General features: G+C 43.9%; 1 protein-coding gene across 1 annotated transcript in view; it reads right to left on the bottom strand.

The window, feature by feature from the left end:
* Positions 1-19,658, bottom strand: part of LOC148040993 (asparagine--tRNA ligase, cytoplasmic 1-like) — an 89,814-nt gene extending 70,156 nt beyond the window's left edge. Inside the window, exon 1 of the mRNA XM_087675410.1 lies at positions 19,503-19,658. The gene's annotated coding sequence lies outside the window, so the exon portion shown is untranslated. The remainder of the gene's footprint in view (positions 1-19,502) is intronic.
* Positions 19,659-19,919: the final 261 nt, after the last annotated feature.

The following is a 19,919-nucleotide window of genomic DNA, read 5'->3' as shown; positions in this document are numbered from 1 at the left end:
GTTCGTATTCCCTCTTCCGCATCGCACTCTCACATTGGTATCAAAGCCAAAGGAGAGTACACGGAGCTGAGATCTACGCGGGAGAACACCCACAACCTTGTGTTTGCTGGTCAAGACGTCTCCAACAGCTGAGGCATCCCCTTCTGCACCATCCCCTTGATCAAAGCGGCCTATTTTGGTGTCAACCTACTTGCGTTTGCTGCTGGTGTCATCCCCAAATTCGCGTTCAACCTCTGGCGGCACTCCTCCAAGCTGGCGACCTCATTTCTATTTGCGTTTTGAGGCAGGAGGTTGTTTTCTGTGGTGATTGCATCGTTAGCACTTGCGTTTGACATCATCCTTGCGTTCTATGCAAGGCGGCCAGCTCAAGAGCTTCTGGTGTTTGTGTTTCGCCACCGGCAACCTTCCCTTGTTGTGTTTTGGTGTTTGCAGATATCGAAGATGTCTTATCATCAGTTTACGGGCTTTGATGACTTAGATGATGAGCTTTTGTCTCAACACTCATCTGAACGGAGGCATGATTTCTATCACGAGGACCGTCGTCCGGAGTCTATTCCTCTTTCTCGTCCCCCTTCTATTCATGTATCTTGGTGAGCCCCTTCTAGTGGGCCAAAGATGCAGCCTTTGGTACCCCCTGTACAGGTACCCGTACTTCCTCAACTACCCAAAGAGGATCGGTTGGATGGCTCCAACTTTTCTCTATGGTCCTGCAAGGTGGAGTGTATCTTGGACTCCTTCGATCTTTGGGAGCTTGTTTCTGTTCCTATTCCCCGGCCTAAGGTGGATCCTGCAGATGGGACATCTATGGATCGTGCAGCCTTATGGGATCGGCTCAATTCTAGAGCTAGATCTTTCCTCTTTCTGAGTTTGCAGGATTCTGTCCTTGTTCATGTTCACAGGTTGAAGACTGCAGCAGACATGTGGAGAAAGCTCGCGTCTCTCTATCAACAGAAGACGTTTGCCCACCGGATATCTCTCGAAAAGAAGTTGCAGATGCTCGCTATTGATGATAGTCCTTCCATGAAGGACCACATCAACAGATTACAGGATATGAGGGATGAGCTTGCATCCCTCGGTCGGACGATATCTTCTGAAAACATGGCTACGATTCTTTTGACTCAGCTGCCATCGCCTCGATTTGATGTCTTCTACACCAGCCTTCTTACATCGAGGACCCGTGAGAAGCTTCTATGGAAGGAGCTATCCCCGCTTGTCTTGGAGCATGAGGAGCGACTCAAAGAGGTGGACAGTTCTTCAGGCTCTGACTCAGATTCAGAGAGACCGAAGTGCCCGAACTATGGGCAAGGGACACATCCCGAGGAGAAATGCTGGAAGAAGTACCCTCACCTTCGTCCGGAAGAGAACGGTGGATCTACATCGGAGCCTTCTTCTACCTCTATACCAGCTGTTACCCATGAGTCAGTGTTCCTTCATATCCATGCTTTGGAGGAGGATCCTTCTTAGGTGGCTGCAGTGTCTTCTGCGCAGCCTTGGTTAGTGGACAGTGGTACTTCGAGTCATATGACTCCCCGAGGTGATTTGTTACAGGATCTCCGTCCATCAGAGGGTTCAGTCACTGTTGGTGACATTTTATCGGTGCCTATTAGTGGTGTTGGCACAATGCCTTTGTTTACCAACCGACCTTCAAGCTCCTTTTCACAGGCCCTACATGTTTCAGATTTGGGCCTTCCCCTCCTCTCAGTTTATGGCCTTACGAGGCTTGGCACACGAGTGATCTTCACCGAGCATGCCGTTGTTATTGAGGATTCTTTTACAAGAGCTGTCTTATCTACAGGTTGGCAGGAGAGCGGGCTTTACAAGCTCCATTCCCCTTCTTTGATACAGGGTCCTCCGAGGCACTCTATTGCTACACCCGTTCCCGCTTGTGCACCTTCTATTCCACAGGTTCCTTCCCATCCCCCACCTTCTCTTCCAGTGGTTCCCTCGTACCCCCCATCTCTTTTAGCAAGGGACGATCTCGGTAATGCGGCTGTGGATTCCCTGGCCCCTAGTGTTTTAGAGAGGGATTCCCAGGATCGTGAGGAGCTCCTTCAGCGGCAGTCTACATCGACGGACTTCATCGACATTGACATTCCTCTTGCCACCCCAAGATCTATTCTTCTTCGGCCTTTAGCCACATTCAAGATCTGAGAGGGGGTGTTAGCAGTCATGTTTGTCATGCCTTATCATCTCCTGCTTGTGAGCCTCAGTCTGAGTCAGACGAGGACATTAGGAGCTCTGACATGTCTGTCATGTGTTATGATGGGGGAGGCTAGTCACTCTTGACTGGCTGTCTTAGGATGTGTATTTCTTTTTGGCCTCTTTTAGTGGGCAGCCACTGGCTGCCCGGACACTTTTTGGTCACTGTTGTGGGGCGCCCATTTTAGGGCTGTAGTCAAGATGACTACATTGAGAACCATTTTGGGCTTGGTTGCAGCTGAAGATATGGAGCTCATACAGATGGATGTAAAGACTGCATTCTTACATGGTGATTTGCATGAAGAGATATATATGCTACAACCTGAAGGTTTTGTGGAAAAAGGGATGAGAAGATGGTATGTAAACTTAAAAGGAGTTTGTATGGGTTGAAACAAGCACCAAGAGAATGGTATCATAAATTTGATACATTTATGCAATCTCAAGGTTTTCATAGACATCAAGTGAATCACTGCTTGTACACTAAGAAGGCAGCAGATGGAAGCCTGATTATCTTGGTTCTATATATTGATGACATGCTGATTGCTGGCAGGGATACTCATGCCTTGGATTCACTGAAGCAAAGTCTTCATGGCAGCTTTGACATGAAGGATCTTGGTGATGCAAATCACATTCTTGGCATGCGAATACTCAGAGATAGATCAAAAGGCTTACTCTATCTATCCCAGCAGGAGTATGTCTCCAAGGTTTTGCAGCATTACGATATGGAGGGGGGAGAAACAATCGTTGTTCCATTGCCTCCATATGTGAAACACAGTGCAGAGGATAGCCCTACATCGGATGATGAGAAGACTGAAATGGCCAAAATACCATATGCTTCAGTTGTTGGCAGTTTGATGTATGCTATGGTTGCTACACGTCCTGACATTGCCTTTTCACTAGGAATGGTTAGCAGATACATGGCAAACCCTGGTAAAAAGCATTGGAAAGTAGTGAAAGGTATTATGAGATACCTCAAAGGCACAAAGCATTTATGCATCTGCTTTGGAAAGCAGAAGGCATCCGTCATTGGCTTTACGGATACAGACTATGCTAGTCATGGGATTGCAAAAAGTCCACTTCTAGGTGTGTGTTTACCTTCACATGAGGAGTAGTCTCTTAGATCTCCAAGCTACAAAAGTGTGTTGCATTGTCTACTACAAAGGCAGAGTATGTGGCTGCCACTAAGGCATGCAAGGAGGCTTTATGTCTTTCACATCTGGTGGAAGAGCTTGGCATTACAGAGTTACATGTTCTCCATTGTGATAGTCAGAGTGCTATCATGCTAGCACGGAATCCGATCTTTCATGCAAAGACGAAGCACATACAGGTGAAGTACCACTTCATTAGAGATGTACTTGACAACAAGAGCATTGAGCTTGTCAAAGTGCATACAGATGATAATCCTGCAGACCTTCTACCAAAGGGTCTTCCAGCAGAGAGGTTTGCTCATTGCCGACAGATGATGGAAGTTGAATAGATATATGTATTTCAGCTTTGTACATACCTAGACTTAGTTGATTCTTTTCTTGTCTTCAAGCACATTGCCTTTAGCTGGAAGGTTGTTGGGAATAAAGGGCCCTCGTGCCTTTTATATGTGCTCGAGTGTGAACACAACACCCTTAGCACACTTGTACTTTCATATATATATCTATCTAAAAACCTAAAGAGGTACGCACTCGTCATTGTATCCACAAGTCGTACTCACTCTCACTCTCAACTCTGCACTCTCTCTCTATCTCTTTGTCGTTAGCAATCACTGCGTGTCTCGATCCTCGCGTCACTTCTGAGCTCAACAATCCTACCGACGGTCACCTCCTGCACGACAGCTTCAAACGTATGGTCGAAGTTGTAGTTAATGTAGGAGACTCCTTCCACCATGAGGGCCGTTACTCTCTATGGCCAGCTCCAGCAACTGAAGTTTGAACCCAAAGATACGATCCAATCATTCCTACTTTGTGTTACCCAACTCCAAGACCAAGTTCGCACTATGCAGTCTGCCCTATCAAAGGCACATCTTGTTGGTACAGTACTCTACAAGCTTCCTCGGGAGTTTGATGGAGTGGCGAATGCTTTATGGGCACAGACATCTACGACTCCTGCCAGTTTTCTTTATATATCCTCCATGCTCCTTGAGCATGAGACCACTGTGGCAAGAAGGGCCATTTACGGAAGGACTGCAAAGAGTTAGCGGCTTCCAGGAAGAAAATGAAGAGGTGAGTGCGCAATGGGATGCAAGTGTCAGAAGTGGAGCAGCGGTGGAAGCATAAACATGTGCTGAAATAAACTGCTGAAACACAAGACAAAAAGAGAAAAGAAAGAACACGATACAGATGAGAACTCAGATGTATGCACGGGAAATGGAATCCATATATCTGAACACGAGACAGTCGCATACAATAGTGAGTCACTGGCTGCGTGGGCACTGGCACTGGCTCCTCTCTCCACAGAGTCTGCAGATGGTGAAGATGAAGTGACTGACTGAGGAGGAGCCACTGAGTATAAATAGGCTGAAAAAGTGGGGAGCAATAATGCTGGTCGGACAGCATTAAAGCTGGCCGACTGGTGCATAAAATGCTCCATTGGCATAAAATGCCACACTAGAAAAATACCTAAAATACCTACTAAAAATGCCCAGCCCAGATCAAGCTCAGACTCACACATGAGCTGACAAATACTCTGCTAACACCCTCTCTCAGATCATGAGTGATCTGATACAATACAATAGTACAATGAAAAGGGATCAGAAACTATACAACATAGAACCACCAAGTAGAACCATGGATACCCAAGCAGTGGGTGATCAAGCCACCACCAAGGTGGCTCGGAGAGAACCTGATGTCGATGTCGAGTGTACCAAACACCTGAAAATAGAGAAGATCATAGCATGTCTCTGTGTCCATCACCAATGTCTCGCAGTAGCATACAAGAGCATCCTGTCAAAAATGCCTCTGAACATATGTGACCATGGAGTCCCCGCCTTTGGCCAGACCGCCAAAGTGTCCCCTCATGTGAGCTCTAGACAAAAGCCTCCCGCTCTCTGTCAGATAACTAGCTCAGCATGAACCTAGATGTCAATCCCAGCTCCAGGATTTGATTCCGCCAGACTGAAGTCGATGCGTCAGGGACGTCCCTCTTTGGAACCTGTGCACCTGTATAAAAATATAGATGAGGCGCGGCTGCCCCATCTGAACACCCGCTCACACTCCCTCTCTGGCACAAGAGAGTCGTGAGGGATGACCTCATCACCACCACTAGAAAGCAGCCGAGGAAGGGGCCACCAAGCCCTTCCCGCGATCCGAAGAAGAGGATCCCTTCCGCGCCTTGGACTTCACCTTGGTCGGAGGATCGAAGTCGGAGTCTGATGAAGAAGAGGACTCATCGGTAGAGTCAGCATCCCGCTTCGTCTTCTACTCCTTCTTCCTGGAAGCCGCTAACTTCTTGCAGTCCTTCCGCAAATGTCCCTTCTTGCCACAGTGGTAACACTGGGCCTTCGGCTTCTTCCCGTCACCCCTCTCGGAAGCTACATAAGCCTCACCTCCATAATGTGTCAGAAGCCGCCCCTGTAATCTCAAGGATGTCGCATGGTTGTCCTCATCAAAATCTTCAGGAAGAGGAAAAGGACGGAGAGGTCGAGCAATAGCTCCACAGACGATGTACCATAGCCGCTTCTGCACAGACCAAGCTTTCATGACAGCACTCCATGTGAGATAATCATGTCCATGTAACTTATCATCAGTGGAAGTGCACGGAGGAGCCATATGGAGAGGATAAGGAGAGAAGTAGAGAAGAGATGGAATTTAGAGAGGAAACACAGCCAAAACACAAGCACAGACTACAGAAAATGAGAGTTCACATGCAATATAACCCAAAATCTGATCAATAGAAGACAAAATCTGCTGCAGAAAGTCAAAAAATCAGTCAAAAACTGCCAAAAACAGCAAAAACGGCCTGAATTAACAGTCACCCAGCCACGAGAGACGCTGAATCAGCAAAACGCAGGCTGTAAACGAGAGAAAACAGGTAGAAAACTGTCGCCAGCAGCTGCAGATGAAAAACGCAGGCAGCAGAGGGTGCATAGGCAGCAGAGGGTGCGGAGGCAGCAAGCGATGGCAAAACTGCAAAAAACGCAGGCTGAAAACAGCCCCAAAACAGGTCGCCTGGCTGCGACAGCAGTCGTCTGATCAGCAGGGGTACAAAACAGTCAGAAATCAGCAAGAAAACACAACAGAAACACAAATCCTGAAAACTGATACCATGTCAGAAGTGGAGCAGCGGTGGAAGCATAAACATGTGCTGAAATAAACTGCTGAAACACAAGACAAAAAGAGAAAAGAAAGAACACGATACAGATGAGAACTCAGATGTATGCACGGGAAATGGAATCCATATATCTGAACACGAGACAGTCGCATACAACAGTGAGTCACTGGCTACGTGGGCACTGGCACTGGCTCCTCTCTCCACAGAGTCTGCAGATGGTGAAGATGAAGTGACTGACTGAGGAGGAGCCACTGAGTATAAATAGGCTGAAAAAGTGGGGAGCAATAATGCTGGTCGGACAGCATTAAAGCTGGCCGACTGGTGCATAAAATGCTCCACTGGCATAAAATGCCACACTAGAAAAATACCTAAAATACCTACTAAAAATGCCCAGCCCAGATCAAGCTCAGACTCACACATGAGCTAACAAATACTCTGCTAACAGCAAGACCAAGGCGTGAGCTGCAGAGCTGAGCTGAGAGTTAGAGAGAGTGAACGCAAAGATAGCTGTACCAGTTTGTGACGGTACACAAAGAATAAAAGAATGTATTTATATGTAGGGTACAAGGTGCAATAAGGGTGTGTTCACACCCGTAAGACTATTTACACGGTGACGAAGGGACTTTACACCCAACAACCTCCCACTTAAAGGCCCGAAGTGGTATTTTTAAGCTAACAAACTCCCACTAAACGAATGCAATGCTCATGCTGAGCCTTTGCAAGACACTTAGTGAGAACATCTACAGGGTTATCTTGGGTTTTGACCTTAGTCAGTGTGACAAGACCATCATCCAAGACCTATCGAATAAAGTGATACCGAACATCTATGTGTTTGGTACGTGCATGGAACATGGCATTTTTAGCCAGACATACTACACTCTGGCTATCACAACCAAGCACTGAAGTACGTGAAGAAAGACCAAAATCCTTGACTAGACGGCCAAGCTAAATAGCTTCCTTAGAAGCTTCTATGGCTGAAATATATTCAGCTTCTATAGTACTCAGTGCCACAATTTTCCGCAATCTTGAACATCGAGTGATAGCCCCACCAACCAAATACCCACTGGTAGATTTCCTAGTGTCAAGATCTCCTACCATGTCTGAATCACAAAATCCCTGCAACTCTAGTGTACCCTTTCCATAGCATATACACTTTTCTTGTGTACCTTTCAAATATCTGAAGATACATTTCACTTCTTCCCAATGTGGCTTGCCAAGGTTAAACATAAATCTGCTAACAACTCCCACTGCATGAGCAATGTCAGGGCTAGTTGCAACCATGGCATACATCAAAGATCGACAAGATGATGCATAAGATATACCCTTCATGGCACTAGCAGCTGCATCAAAGCTTGCTAAGCTTTGTATGTGGCGGTAAAGGCACACCAAGAGGCTTAGCATCAGCCATATTAAACCTATCAAGTACTTTGCTGATGTACTTGTCTTGTGAGAGAAACAACAAATGCTGCCCTCTGTCCCTTTTAATGTGCATACCCAAAATGTGTTCAGCTGCCCCCAAATCTTTCATAAAGAAGGCTGAACCCAACTGCCTTTTAAGAGCATTCAAAGTACTCTTATGCTGTCCTCCAATCAGCATGCCATCCACATATAAAACCAGCACAATAAGGCTGCCATCATCAGCCTTTTTAGTGTATAAGCAATGATCTGCATGACTGTGTTTAAATCCATGGTTGAGCATAAAGGTATCAAATTTTTTGTACCATTGCCTAGGGGCTTGTTTCAGCCCATATAAGCTGCGTTTCAACTTACAAACCAGATGCTCTTTTCCTAGAACAGCAAATCCTTCTGACTGCTTCATGTACAGCTCTTCATTCAAGTCACCATGAAGAAAAGCATGCTTTTTTCCAAAACCACAATCTTCCATATGATATCTAAGAAGACTTATGGGTACCCATTTCAAGACCCCTCAACCGTTTTTGAAGAAACACTACTTCCACTAAACATTTAGCCACCTTAACGTCCCAAATGTAGCTTTTACTTTCACTAAACATTTTTCCATCTTAGTGTCCCAAATGTAGCTTTTACTTGTAGATTCAAATTTTAATAGGTTTTTGTGATCCATAAATCAACTTTATATTTAGATTTTTTCAAAGTAAGTTCATATTTAGCTTTTCAAAGTGAGTTCATACTTAGCTTTTTCAAAGTAAGTTTCCACAAATAGTCTAATCCAAACATATGCATATTATAGCCACAAAGAAGGTTTCATATTGATTTCATCCTTTTGTCAAAAACATAATCTATTTCAAACACCATTTCCTTAAAAGGCGACTTCCATTTTTCATTTACTAATAAATTAATCTCAAAGGTAAGCATCTCCATCTTCTTTACCAAATATAATGAATGATTGCAAGCTTCGGTCCTTTTAGTTACATTTCTTTTATTCACGTTGACCCTAGAGCACATGATTTGGATTTTTTACATCTCTTTTTTAATTCCTATCCTAGGCACATATAGTATAACATCTTCTAGTGTTCAACCTTTAGGGGATATTTGGACTCACTTTTGGGTCTTGTAAGAATTGCCATGTCATTATCCTTTTAAAAAAAGGGGACACAAATAACTATATCCTTTGTACCTCAATGTACCTCAAAACTATATAATGTAAAATATCATTAGAAAGGTCTTGATGAGAGGATTCTAACATACCGACTTCAAAAAGTTTATATACTCAAGTTTTGACAAAAAAATATTCTCAAAAGTCCCATAATGGAAGCCTCATCTTCATTTCTCCTTATGGGATATTCCCGAGGATCCCAAAGAGCTTAAAATGCCCAAAAAGGAGTCCAAATCTCCTCTAATTAGTAGATACCATGATGTTATGGGATATTTCTTGAATTTTTTAGGTCTGTAGAGGATCAAGTAGCTGACATATTCACGAAGGCATTGGGCGCAGAGAAGCTGTGCAAGTTCAGAGACCTACTTGGTGTGCAGGAATTGGGATTGAGCTCGAGGGGGAGTGTTGAGATATCGAGCTCCACTCGTGATATGCCGGGTGACCGTTGTGTATTTATGTCACCGACGTGTCAGTTGCAGATGCGGTTGGTACACCGCCCATGAATAATAGCTAGATGACAGCTATCCTTATCTACTCTAGTTCGTGTAGCGCGCCTGTAGCACGCCTGTCGACTCTCTACTCGCCTGAGCCTTATCACAAAGCTATCGTCTGTCACGCACTGCCAATCTTGGACCTGACGCTTGTACACATGTCACCTCAACTGTCGACTGCTGTGCAAAAGCAAGCTTCTTCTCTTGTGCACACTTGATTCGCACTTCTTGAGAAACGCGAACACCGTTACCAACCCTCTGATACCAGTTTGAAGGGGTGAGTGCACTATGGAGTGCTAGATCGTCGTGAGCTGCAGAGCTGAGCTAAGAGTTAGAGAGTGAACGCAGAGATAGATGTACGAGTTTGTGATGGTACACAAAGAATAAAAGAATGTATTTATATGTAGGGTACAAGGTACAATAAGGGTGTGTTCACACCCATAAGACTATTTACACGAAGACGAAGGGACTTTACACCCAACAAAAAAAGGAGCAAAAGACGAAGCGGGATGCAAACTCCTCTGATGAGTCATCATCTACCTCGGATTCTGATTCCGATCCTCCGGCCAAGGAGAAGTCCAAGGCACGGAAGGGATCCTCTTCTTCGGATCATGGGAAGGGCTTGGTGGCCCCTTCCTCAACTGCTTTCTAGTGGTGGTGATGAGGTCATCCCTCACGACTCTCCAATGCCAAAGAGGGAGTGTGAGAGGGTGGTGAGATGGGGCGGCTATGCCTCATCTATATTTCTACACAGATGCACAGGATCCAGAGAGGGATGTCCCTGACGCATCAACCAAAGTCTAGCAAGTACAAATCCTAGAGCTAGGTTTGATATCCAGGTTCATGATGAGTTGGTTCTTTGACAAAGAGTGGGTGGCTTTTGTCTGGAGCTCACATGAGGGGACACTTTGGCGGTTTGGCCAAAGGAGGGGATCCATGGTCATTTATGTGTTGTGGCATTGGTGACAGGATGGTCACGTGTGCTACATCAACGGCATTGTTGACAAACATTGAGAGCTACTATGATCTTCTCTATTTTCCGAAGCTAGTACGATCGACATCGACATCAGGTTCACTCTGAGGCATCTTGGTGGTGGCTTGATCACCCACTGCTTGGGTATCCATGGTTCTACTTGGTGGTTCTATGTTGTATGGTTTATGATTCATTCTCATTGTGCCATTGTATTGTATCAGATCGCCCATGATCTGAGAGAGTGTTAGCAGATATGTCAGCTCATGTGTGAGTCTGAGCTGCAGAGGCTTGGGCACATTATTTAGGTTATTTAGGCATTTTGTATTGTGTCACCAGCATTAAATGCTTGACGACCTAACATATTTTATGGCATTATTTGTGCCTATTTATTATGGGCTCCTCCTCCTCAGTTGGTCAATTCACCATCTGGAGTTCCCGTGGAGAGAGGAGCCAGTGCTAGTGACTCGCTGTTGTATGCAACACTCTCGTGTTTGATATATGGATTTCATTTCCTGAGCATACATCTGAGTTCTCATCTGTATTGTGTTCTTTCTTTCCCTTTCTCTTTTATCTTCTGTTTTAGCAATTTATTACAACTTATGTTTATGTTTCCATTGCTGCACCACTTTTGATGGGGTGTAGCAGCCTCTACTTTTGTGGAGTTGGAAGCCCTCTTATTACAAGAGGAAAAGACTCCAAGAAATGTTGCTATGAGTTCGGGAAATGTTGCCATGCTCTCTAAATATAACAACAAGGGCAAAGCAAAGCAAATTGTAAAAAATCAGCAAAAGGCTAAGCAAGCAAACAAGGCTATCCAAGAGATAGAGAAGACAAAGAAAAAGGGAAAATACCACCAATGTAAGAAACCAAGACATTACATTGATGAATGGAGAAAAAGGTTAGCCAAGGAGAAGAAAAATGACTCCCGTTTGGCGGTTCAAGAGGGATGCTACAGCCAACTTTGTAGAGGAGGACTACGCTTTCTTGACATGCAATTATGACACATCCATGGCTAATAGTGCATTTAATGTTGCTGAAACATAGCATACTTGATATTTTGACAATGGGGATCTTCATGGAAGTGTTTATTCACATCTTTGCATTCAGCCCCTACAAGGAAGCGTGTTACATGTGTTAATAACAACAATTATGATGCATGTGGCATTGGTTCAATGTTGATCACAGCTGCCGATGGTTCATATTTCATGTTTCTTGATGTTTTATTTGTGCTTGGTATCATAAAGGACTTCTTGTCCATTTCAACTTTTAATGAGCAAGGATTTCAAGTCATCTTTGAAGATGAGAAGTGCATTGTCAAAGATTGAGAAACGAACTTTGCTCTTCGATTGTCAGGTACCTTGTATAAGGACCTATTTTTGGTTGATACATATGAGTGATGTTCTCATGATGCTCTAGCAGTTAGCACTCTTACGCCCTCTATGCAAAATATTGAGGGTTACATTCTTGGGAAAATGCACAAATTTGTTTTTAAAAAGGGTGGTGCAATGTGTGCAAACCGAAAATTGCAGCTCATACACTTTGACGTGTGTGATCCTATTAGCACTAGAGCACTTAGTGGTCACTTGTAGTTTGTTACATTTATCCATGACTACTCTAGGTACACTTGGGTATATGCATTCAAGGCAAAATCAGAAGTATTTATGCACTTCAAATATTTGGTTGCAAAATTGGAAGCCAAACAAAGGTGCAGACTCTACACACGGATAGAGGGGAGGGGAGTATATGTCTTGTGCATTTGAGGCATTTTTGCTTGAGCATGGCATCACGCGTCAAGCCATTGTGAGGATGACACATCAACAGAATGGAGTGGCTGAAGGAAAGAATCGCACTCTCATGGAGATGACCAAATGCATGCTTTAAGCAAGGGGTGATTTGCGCACTGAAGACTATCACACCTTTTGAGGCATGGCATAGCAAGAAACCAAAAGTTGACTACTTTGGAGTGTTTGGATACATAGCTTATGCCCATGTACCGAAGGAGCTTCATGGCAAGCTCGATGACAAGGTCATAAAATGCATTTTTATTAGCTATAGTTCACAAAGCATAGGCTATCGTTTGTATGATACACCCACGATGAAAGTGCTTGTCGGTAGGGATATGATCTTTGCTGAAAATGCAGCCTTCTCACATGATTAGTTTGAAATGCCAAGCACCTATGACTTGGGTGATATATTTGAAGGCCTCCTACCACTTTCTTTGGGGTCCGAGCATGCTGAAAAAGGCTGAACAGATTTATTACAACAAGCTGTTGCAACTTGCTGCACTAGATGGTTCCGAGCAGTAGGGTTTTGATGATAATTTGCCTCTAATAGTGCAACATGCAATACAAAAAGAAAGGGCTGCTATAAATGCAACCAAAACAATCTCCAAATGGTTGTTACAAACTCTCAAAGACAATAAAATGGATGCTCCCTACCTCAACGCACTCAAAAGGCTACTAGACATGCAACACATCCTGCAAGGGGAGCTCATTTGCCTGATTTTTCAGAAGCAAATGATTCTTATGACAAATATGCATTTATGAGCTCACTATTAGATGATGAAGAGCCTACTTCCTTTGAGGAAGCCCAACAAGATGTGCATTGGATGAAGGCCATGCAAGAAGATTTGGATTCTATTGCCACCAATCATACATGGAATACTATTGAGTAGCCCCATGGCAAGAAAGCCATTGGAACCAAATGGGTATATAAACTAAAGCGCAAGGCTGATGGTACTATAGACAAGTACAAAGCATGTTTGGTAGCCAATGAATATGCCCAAAAAAAAGCATTGATAATGAGGAGACATTTGCTCCTATATCCCATATAAGTATAGTTAGATATATTATTGCAATGGCTCCAAATTATGGATGGAAAGTACATCAGTTGGACATCAATACGGCATTCTTGAATGGTGACGTACATGAGGATGTTTGCGTGTCAAACCTTCAAGGTTTGTGGTGAAAGGCAAAGAGCACATGGTTTGCAAGTTGCATAAAGTTCTTTATGGTTTAAAACAAGCTCCTCGTGCATGGTACGCTAACATTGATGCTTATTTGGCCAGCATTGGATTCACAAATAGTCCAACTACACCCACTCTTTACACTAAGAATGAAGGGGAGGACCTATTGGTTATCATTTTATATGTATATATTACAAGAGCTCCAATTTCCAAGTCAATACTCTAAAGTTGCAAAAGGCTAGCCCCTAAGTGCTCTGATTCATGGAAGATGGCTCCACTGTGCCTTAATGCTCATCCTACTGAACAACATCCTGCCCATCACCATCACCATCATCATCATCATCGTCATCTTTTTCCCATCGTATAAAAGAATCAACCTTTGCAACTGATGTACGAGCTAGCAAGCGAATATTGGGGCTCACATAAACTAGGTCATTCGTCTTCATTGTACCAAGAGGATTTATCTTCTTTGAGTGAATGTGATTGAATGAGCTCCATAGTTGTTCTAAACAAGAAGAGCTAATTGTTTGGCTAAGAATACGAATAGCCAAACTCTGCTATTCTGGAGCTTCTACCCCGTAGTCCTCCCACCATAAAGCAGCCCCAATATTTGCCATGTCCTCTAGTGCATCCTCTGTACCAAACAGACCTAATGTTTGCCGATATACAGAGAGCTGATTTTTAATTTTACGTTGCATTTCACGGCTAGGATGAAGCCTTGCAAGCAATGTGTTCCAAGCCTTCACCACCTCAAGGTCTCTTTCTTGCATCTTTCCTTGAAACTCAAGATCAAGCATATATGCTGCTGCATGCATAGGAGAGTCATACTCATTTCATCTGCTGATGCATAACTCCTTGATCTACTCGTGTCTGTCTACATTTGGTTCGAAACTCTCCAACCTCTCAATCATGCGATCCATACCTTCATAGATCTTTCCAATGCATGGATCCATGCCATCTGCAAGCCTCAACATGTGCATAATAGGATCAACCATTTGGTTGGTGCGATTCACCTCATCCCAAAAATCTCTATCAGAGACATATGTATTACATAATATAGCAGTAGCAGTGGCAGCCCCAGTCCAATTTTCATACTCATCACTAGCAAATAGCTTCCTAATTGCACTTTTGCAATAGTGCAATCGACCAAGCATAAGAAAGTTATATGCAAATCGTGTATCCGAGTATTTAAGAAGTTCTTTGTCACTTCTCTTGCGAAACTCAGTATGCAAGTACTAATGATTACATATAAATGTGATAATCTTGTTGCCTTTCGCAACAAGAGATGCAATCCATGGCAAGTCCCTAATATCCTTCAACAAATTATTCAAGCAATGAGCCATGCATGGACTAAAGGTGATACGTGGATACATTGCCATTGAAATGTTTCCTGCTTCCCTGTTTGTAGGTTCACCATCTGCCACAAACTGCATTACATTTTCTGCCCCAACAGCCTGCACTATCTCACATCACTCGGATGCCAATACATCTGCACTCTTTCCAGTCTTTGAAGCATCATGACTACCAATGAAGTATACATCCCCACGAGAATATGCGACAACACCATGTATGGACCTATGGCGTGTGTCACTCCATCCATTTGCTATCAATGTCACTACATTTATTGCCTATTGATTGCGAATATTTGTTGTTGCAATCTCTATGGTTGCTTTCTCCTTCTGAAGCAATGTAATGCTGATAGTTTTTTATGAAGGGGGCTTATATGTGGATCCATACTCTCCAATCTTTGTCACCATATTTAAAAAATAAGGTGATCTGGCTGATTTGAATGCAATATGGTCATGGTAAAAAAAGTGTGACATTGCTACATCCATTTCCTCTTTTTTCTTTGGTTCCCATGAAGTGTGCAATGAACTCTACAACCTGCTGCCATTGATGGCCCACGAGAAGGCTACGTAGCCACTAATCCTAGTGGTCTTCTGCATGAAGCACCATGCCCTGCTGGCCTTGGAGTCCATGTTGTTGGATCCACTACTATATTTGGCATCCTTCTGGCATGTGAATTCCCCATAGAAGTGGCTATGCGGTCAAGTAACTCCTACCTTTTCTCAATTGATACATTGGTGCAAAAACTCCTCTTTCCCCTCCTCATGTAGAAGATGGGCTCTCACTTTATCAGCCCCACTAGTGCGAGCATAAGAGCAAAGTTTGCATTTCCAAGGGCGAGCCCCTCCACCTCTCAATGGCACCCCTGCATCTACCTTATCCCACCATGACCAAGTAGTGCTTCGACTTCGTCCAATTGTTGACGAAGTACCTCCTCAAGATGATGAAGATCCCATAGATATCAATGCTGCCATCTATATAGAAGTGACAAATAATCAGTAAACTTCAATGAAATTGCAGAAATTTGCAGCCAAAATTTCAACATCCATGTGTCAAAGTTCAATGAAATTGCAAAAATTTCAACCAAAGTTCAATGAAATTGCAGAAATTTCAGCCAAAATTTCAACACGAGCGTCGAGAATCGACTTTCCTCGGACCTCACCTAATCGCAGGTAAGAGTCAGGCTAGGCAGGCAAGAGAGGTGGGCCACACGCCAGGCAAGCAAGAGAGGTCCGGTGCACGCCAGGTAGGCGGGAGAGGCAGGTGGGAGAGGTGGGAGAGGCAGGCAAGAGCACCCATGGTCTAGGCGAGGCAAATGTGGCAAGTGGAGCAAGCGAGAGAAGCGGGAGCAGGCGTGCTACACAGGCGGGGCAGGCGGGAGTAGCAGGAGTAGCGGGAGCAGGCTTGCGAGTCACGACACAGGCGGAGCAGGTGGGCAACAGGCGAGAGTAGCAGGAGGCTACGGGCGGCAGGCGGGAGTAGCGGGAGTAGGCGCGACACAAGCGACACAAGCAGGGTAGTCGTGTAACGCAAGTGACAGAGGCGAGAGGCGCAGGAGAGGCGGGAGAGTCGTGGACCAGCAAAACCACCCTTTTTTTTTTTATCACCTGAGAACGGCTGTTCCAAACATGGAACGGCCCTGGAACGGGAGGGAATGGCTAGGGAACAGGAGGGAACGGGACAAGGAACGACTAGAACGTTCCGCCAACGTTTCTTGGGCTCGGACCTCCCGAAATGCATTAATCCATTCCTATATGTCGGAACGGGCGTTCCCTGTCTCTATGATAAAAAGCCTCTGCTAACATCATTGCTGACATCACCAACCAGACCCACCATGATGTCATCACCCAAAAGCACCATATCATAATTGCAAGCTAGCCGGCTATTAGTGGACATTGCTGGCTATTAGTAGACATTTCTATCATATACAATCATCTCCTACCTGTGAACCTTAGTTTAAGCCAGACAAGTCCATTCGGAGCTCTAACATTTAGTCTATCTCTCATTTTATGTGTTTTGACAAAGGTGGCACCCTTGTATTACTAGTCAAATAGATGGTCCAATCAAACCAATTGTCCAATTGAATAGTTGGACCTGCCAAACTATCTAACTACTCAAACCAATTGGAACAATCAGATGTTCAAACCAATTGAACCAGTCAGAGTTTATGTGTCAAGTTGGCCAATTCTTGGCTCAGCTCCCCATTTAAGGTAGCCCCTACACTTGGCTGGTTATTATTCTCTTTTGCAAATCTTCACATTCTCTGTCATCCAATAGCTCTCTCCATCATTTGATGCATTCTCCATCATCAGCCTAATCTAGTGCACTCATTCATGCTTTGGGTTACGTGCACGAACTGCTCGTTTATATTCAGCATTTCATTTCAATTAAATGGAAATTTCTCCTTCTATTCTTTGTATTTCATCAATCTCTCTCTTCCCTTCTCTCTCCATATTCATGTTTTTCCATTGCACACTCTCACATAGTATTAGAGCCAAAAGAGAGGACCTAGAGATTCTGCAAAGAGGAGGCCACACTCTACTAGCTGTTTGGTGCAGATTTGTGGTGAAGAATGCTGATTTTCTGTGTTGTTTGGGCCTTCTACAAAGTGTACAAAGCATCATCAACTTGTGTTGCAGCAGTGTAGTTGATTTCTCCTCCATTTGGGCAGCCCAACATCAAATAGAGTAGTTTGTTGTGTATTGATATGTAGCCAACAAGAATTAGGGTTTGCATGACAACACTAGAACGTGTGCATGACAACCTCAATGATTCAAGAAGGTTGGCACTGTAAATTTGGCCAATGGTGGACAGGCAAATAGGTGAGATACAATTGGAAAAACCTGCATGCAACAACTAGGGGGCAATTTGGGCTTGATATTCCTAGACTTTGGAACTTGCATGCAAATGCTCAAGACCTGATTTGCACCTACAGGTGCTTATTATCCGGGGGCAATTCAGGGCTTGATGCAATTGTTCATTGAAACCCACATGCAAGTATTCTTGACTCAATCTATGCTCGGATGTACATCAGATCAAGGAGAAAGGGACACCCATATGGATGATGGAGCCTCATACTTCTAGTAAAGCTTCACCCATTATTAAGCCACAATGTGTGGAGCTAAACATGTCATTTTAGAGCGGAATGTATTGTAGCCTATAGGCCAAATGTGGACCTCATTGCACTACAACTTACAAGATATTCAAAAGATTTGCCAAAGATACCAAATCCATGAGCTAAAGACAAAGAAACACTATATATACGAATGCCTTGCCTACTATTAGATGTAAAGCTGCTATCACTATCCTTTCAAGAAGGGATTTGATCCCTACATCAAGTTACGGCATTCCTTGAACCAAAGATATTTAGCACTCTATCTCTTGGAGGCTTATAAATTCAAGATTCACTAACCCCTCCTCAAGCAACAATAGCCATGGCTGTGTAGGATATGAGAGAACAAGCACTTTTAAACTCGTGCAAGGTCATAGAACCATCAACACATGCTCCACCAAACATATCAACTCCACCAAGTAGAGGCCATTCGCGGCAACTATTGCACTACGAGGCCACATCTTCGAACAAGCAACATCCATGGGATTACCTAAGGATCCACGCAATGATCTTGCACCATTGTTGGAGATTCTCCCTGTGCTAGATCTTGTAGGATGATTGGAGAGCCAAGAGCTTTGTATACATTGATGGCATTGTCTTTGTTTTGTGTTGATATATTTGTCTATCCATGACGAGACATAACATGGATCTATTGCATTCATTGATTTGGTCTGATGGTCACTTTCTCATAGATGTTAATAAGACTTTCTTCCTCCTCTTTTCCTGCTCTATTATGCATCTAATGTAGAGTCCTCTAGATTTTTTATATTAAACACAAAGCACGGAAGCAAAGAGTCAAGATATAATATGGAGCTAGTTGAATTCTTGATAGCATTTTCATATGTTCAAAGAGAGAAAATATTCTCAACAGACTTGTTGCTTGATCAAGACAGAGCTGACCCGGCCCACAACCCCTTGAAATCATACTGCAATATCCACAAATAGCTGTCTTTATGATCAATTGTTAATTGTTCTGCTTGTTCGATGTTTTACTTCACATTCGACTGCCAACGTACCATGTCACTGCCCGCTATGCCATCTCTACTAGAATCAAAATGTAACATGAAGCTAAGTAGCGATCTAATATGGAGCTGCTTGAATGCCTGATAGCATTTTCATGGGTTAGAGGCGGGGCAAATTTTCTCGACGATTGATTTCTTGCTTGGTTGGGATGGATCTGACCTAGTCCCTGGCAATCATACTACAATATTCTCAAATGGCTGTCTGTAAGATCACTAATTTGATGTTCTACTACGCATGCATACCATGTCACTGCTCACTATGTCGTCTCTCCTCATCATCTCCAATCCTGCTCACGCCTCCACCGGCTACTACACGGCCATCCTATTTGTTGCATCTTTGGAAGCTTCAGCTTCTACCATCACTTGCTGATAAGGGAGCTCTTGACGTAATCAATGTCATTTCCTGTTTGTGAATGCCCTATTTACGACGGCCTTATAATACCTGCTCTGGCTCCATTACGTCTTCATGTGGTGGTACACACAGGCTATGGCACACATCTATGATGATGATGTAAATGAGAAGAGCTTACAAGGGCAAGAAGCGGGTAAAGAACTCACCGAATACAAAGCTTCGCCTTGGCACTGACAGCAGTGGCACCCTTGCCAGACCGTTGCTTCAGCTCGAGACCTTTGACCTAGTGGTGTTTGTTTTCTCTCCCTCGCTTATATATTAAAATATTGGCCAAGTATATGTTTGCATCCCTAAGCTCGAAGAGATATTTGGAGTCTTAGACTCACAATGATTTTGTATTGATCATATCAGGGCTTAGATTAATATGTATAATTAAGGGGCACCCAAGCCCTTGACCATAAACTGTGACATCCTTACTATATATTAAGAGGAGGTCGGGGGCCACTACAATGTTTCTATTCCGTGGTACAATGTGCCAAGTTCATCTTTGACAGGAAACCAAATTCGTTTGATTTTTCTTGACAATGAGACAGAAATGCCAGAATGTCATACCTGCAGTCGGA

This window comes from Lygodium microphyllum, chromosome 1 (genome assembly GCF_053477565.2).
Source record: "Lygodium microphyllum isolate KBCC chromosome 1, Lygodium_microphyllum_v1.1.10, whole genome shotgun sequence".
In the NCBI taxonomy this organism is placed as follows: domain Eukaryota; kingdom Viridiplantae; phylum Streptophyta; class Polypodiopsida; order Schizaeales; family Lygodiaceae; genus Lygodium; species Lygodium microphyllum.
The sequence above is the reverse complement of the archived record's forward strand: the minus strand, read 5'-3'. Positions and strand labels throughout refer to the sequence as shown.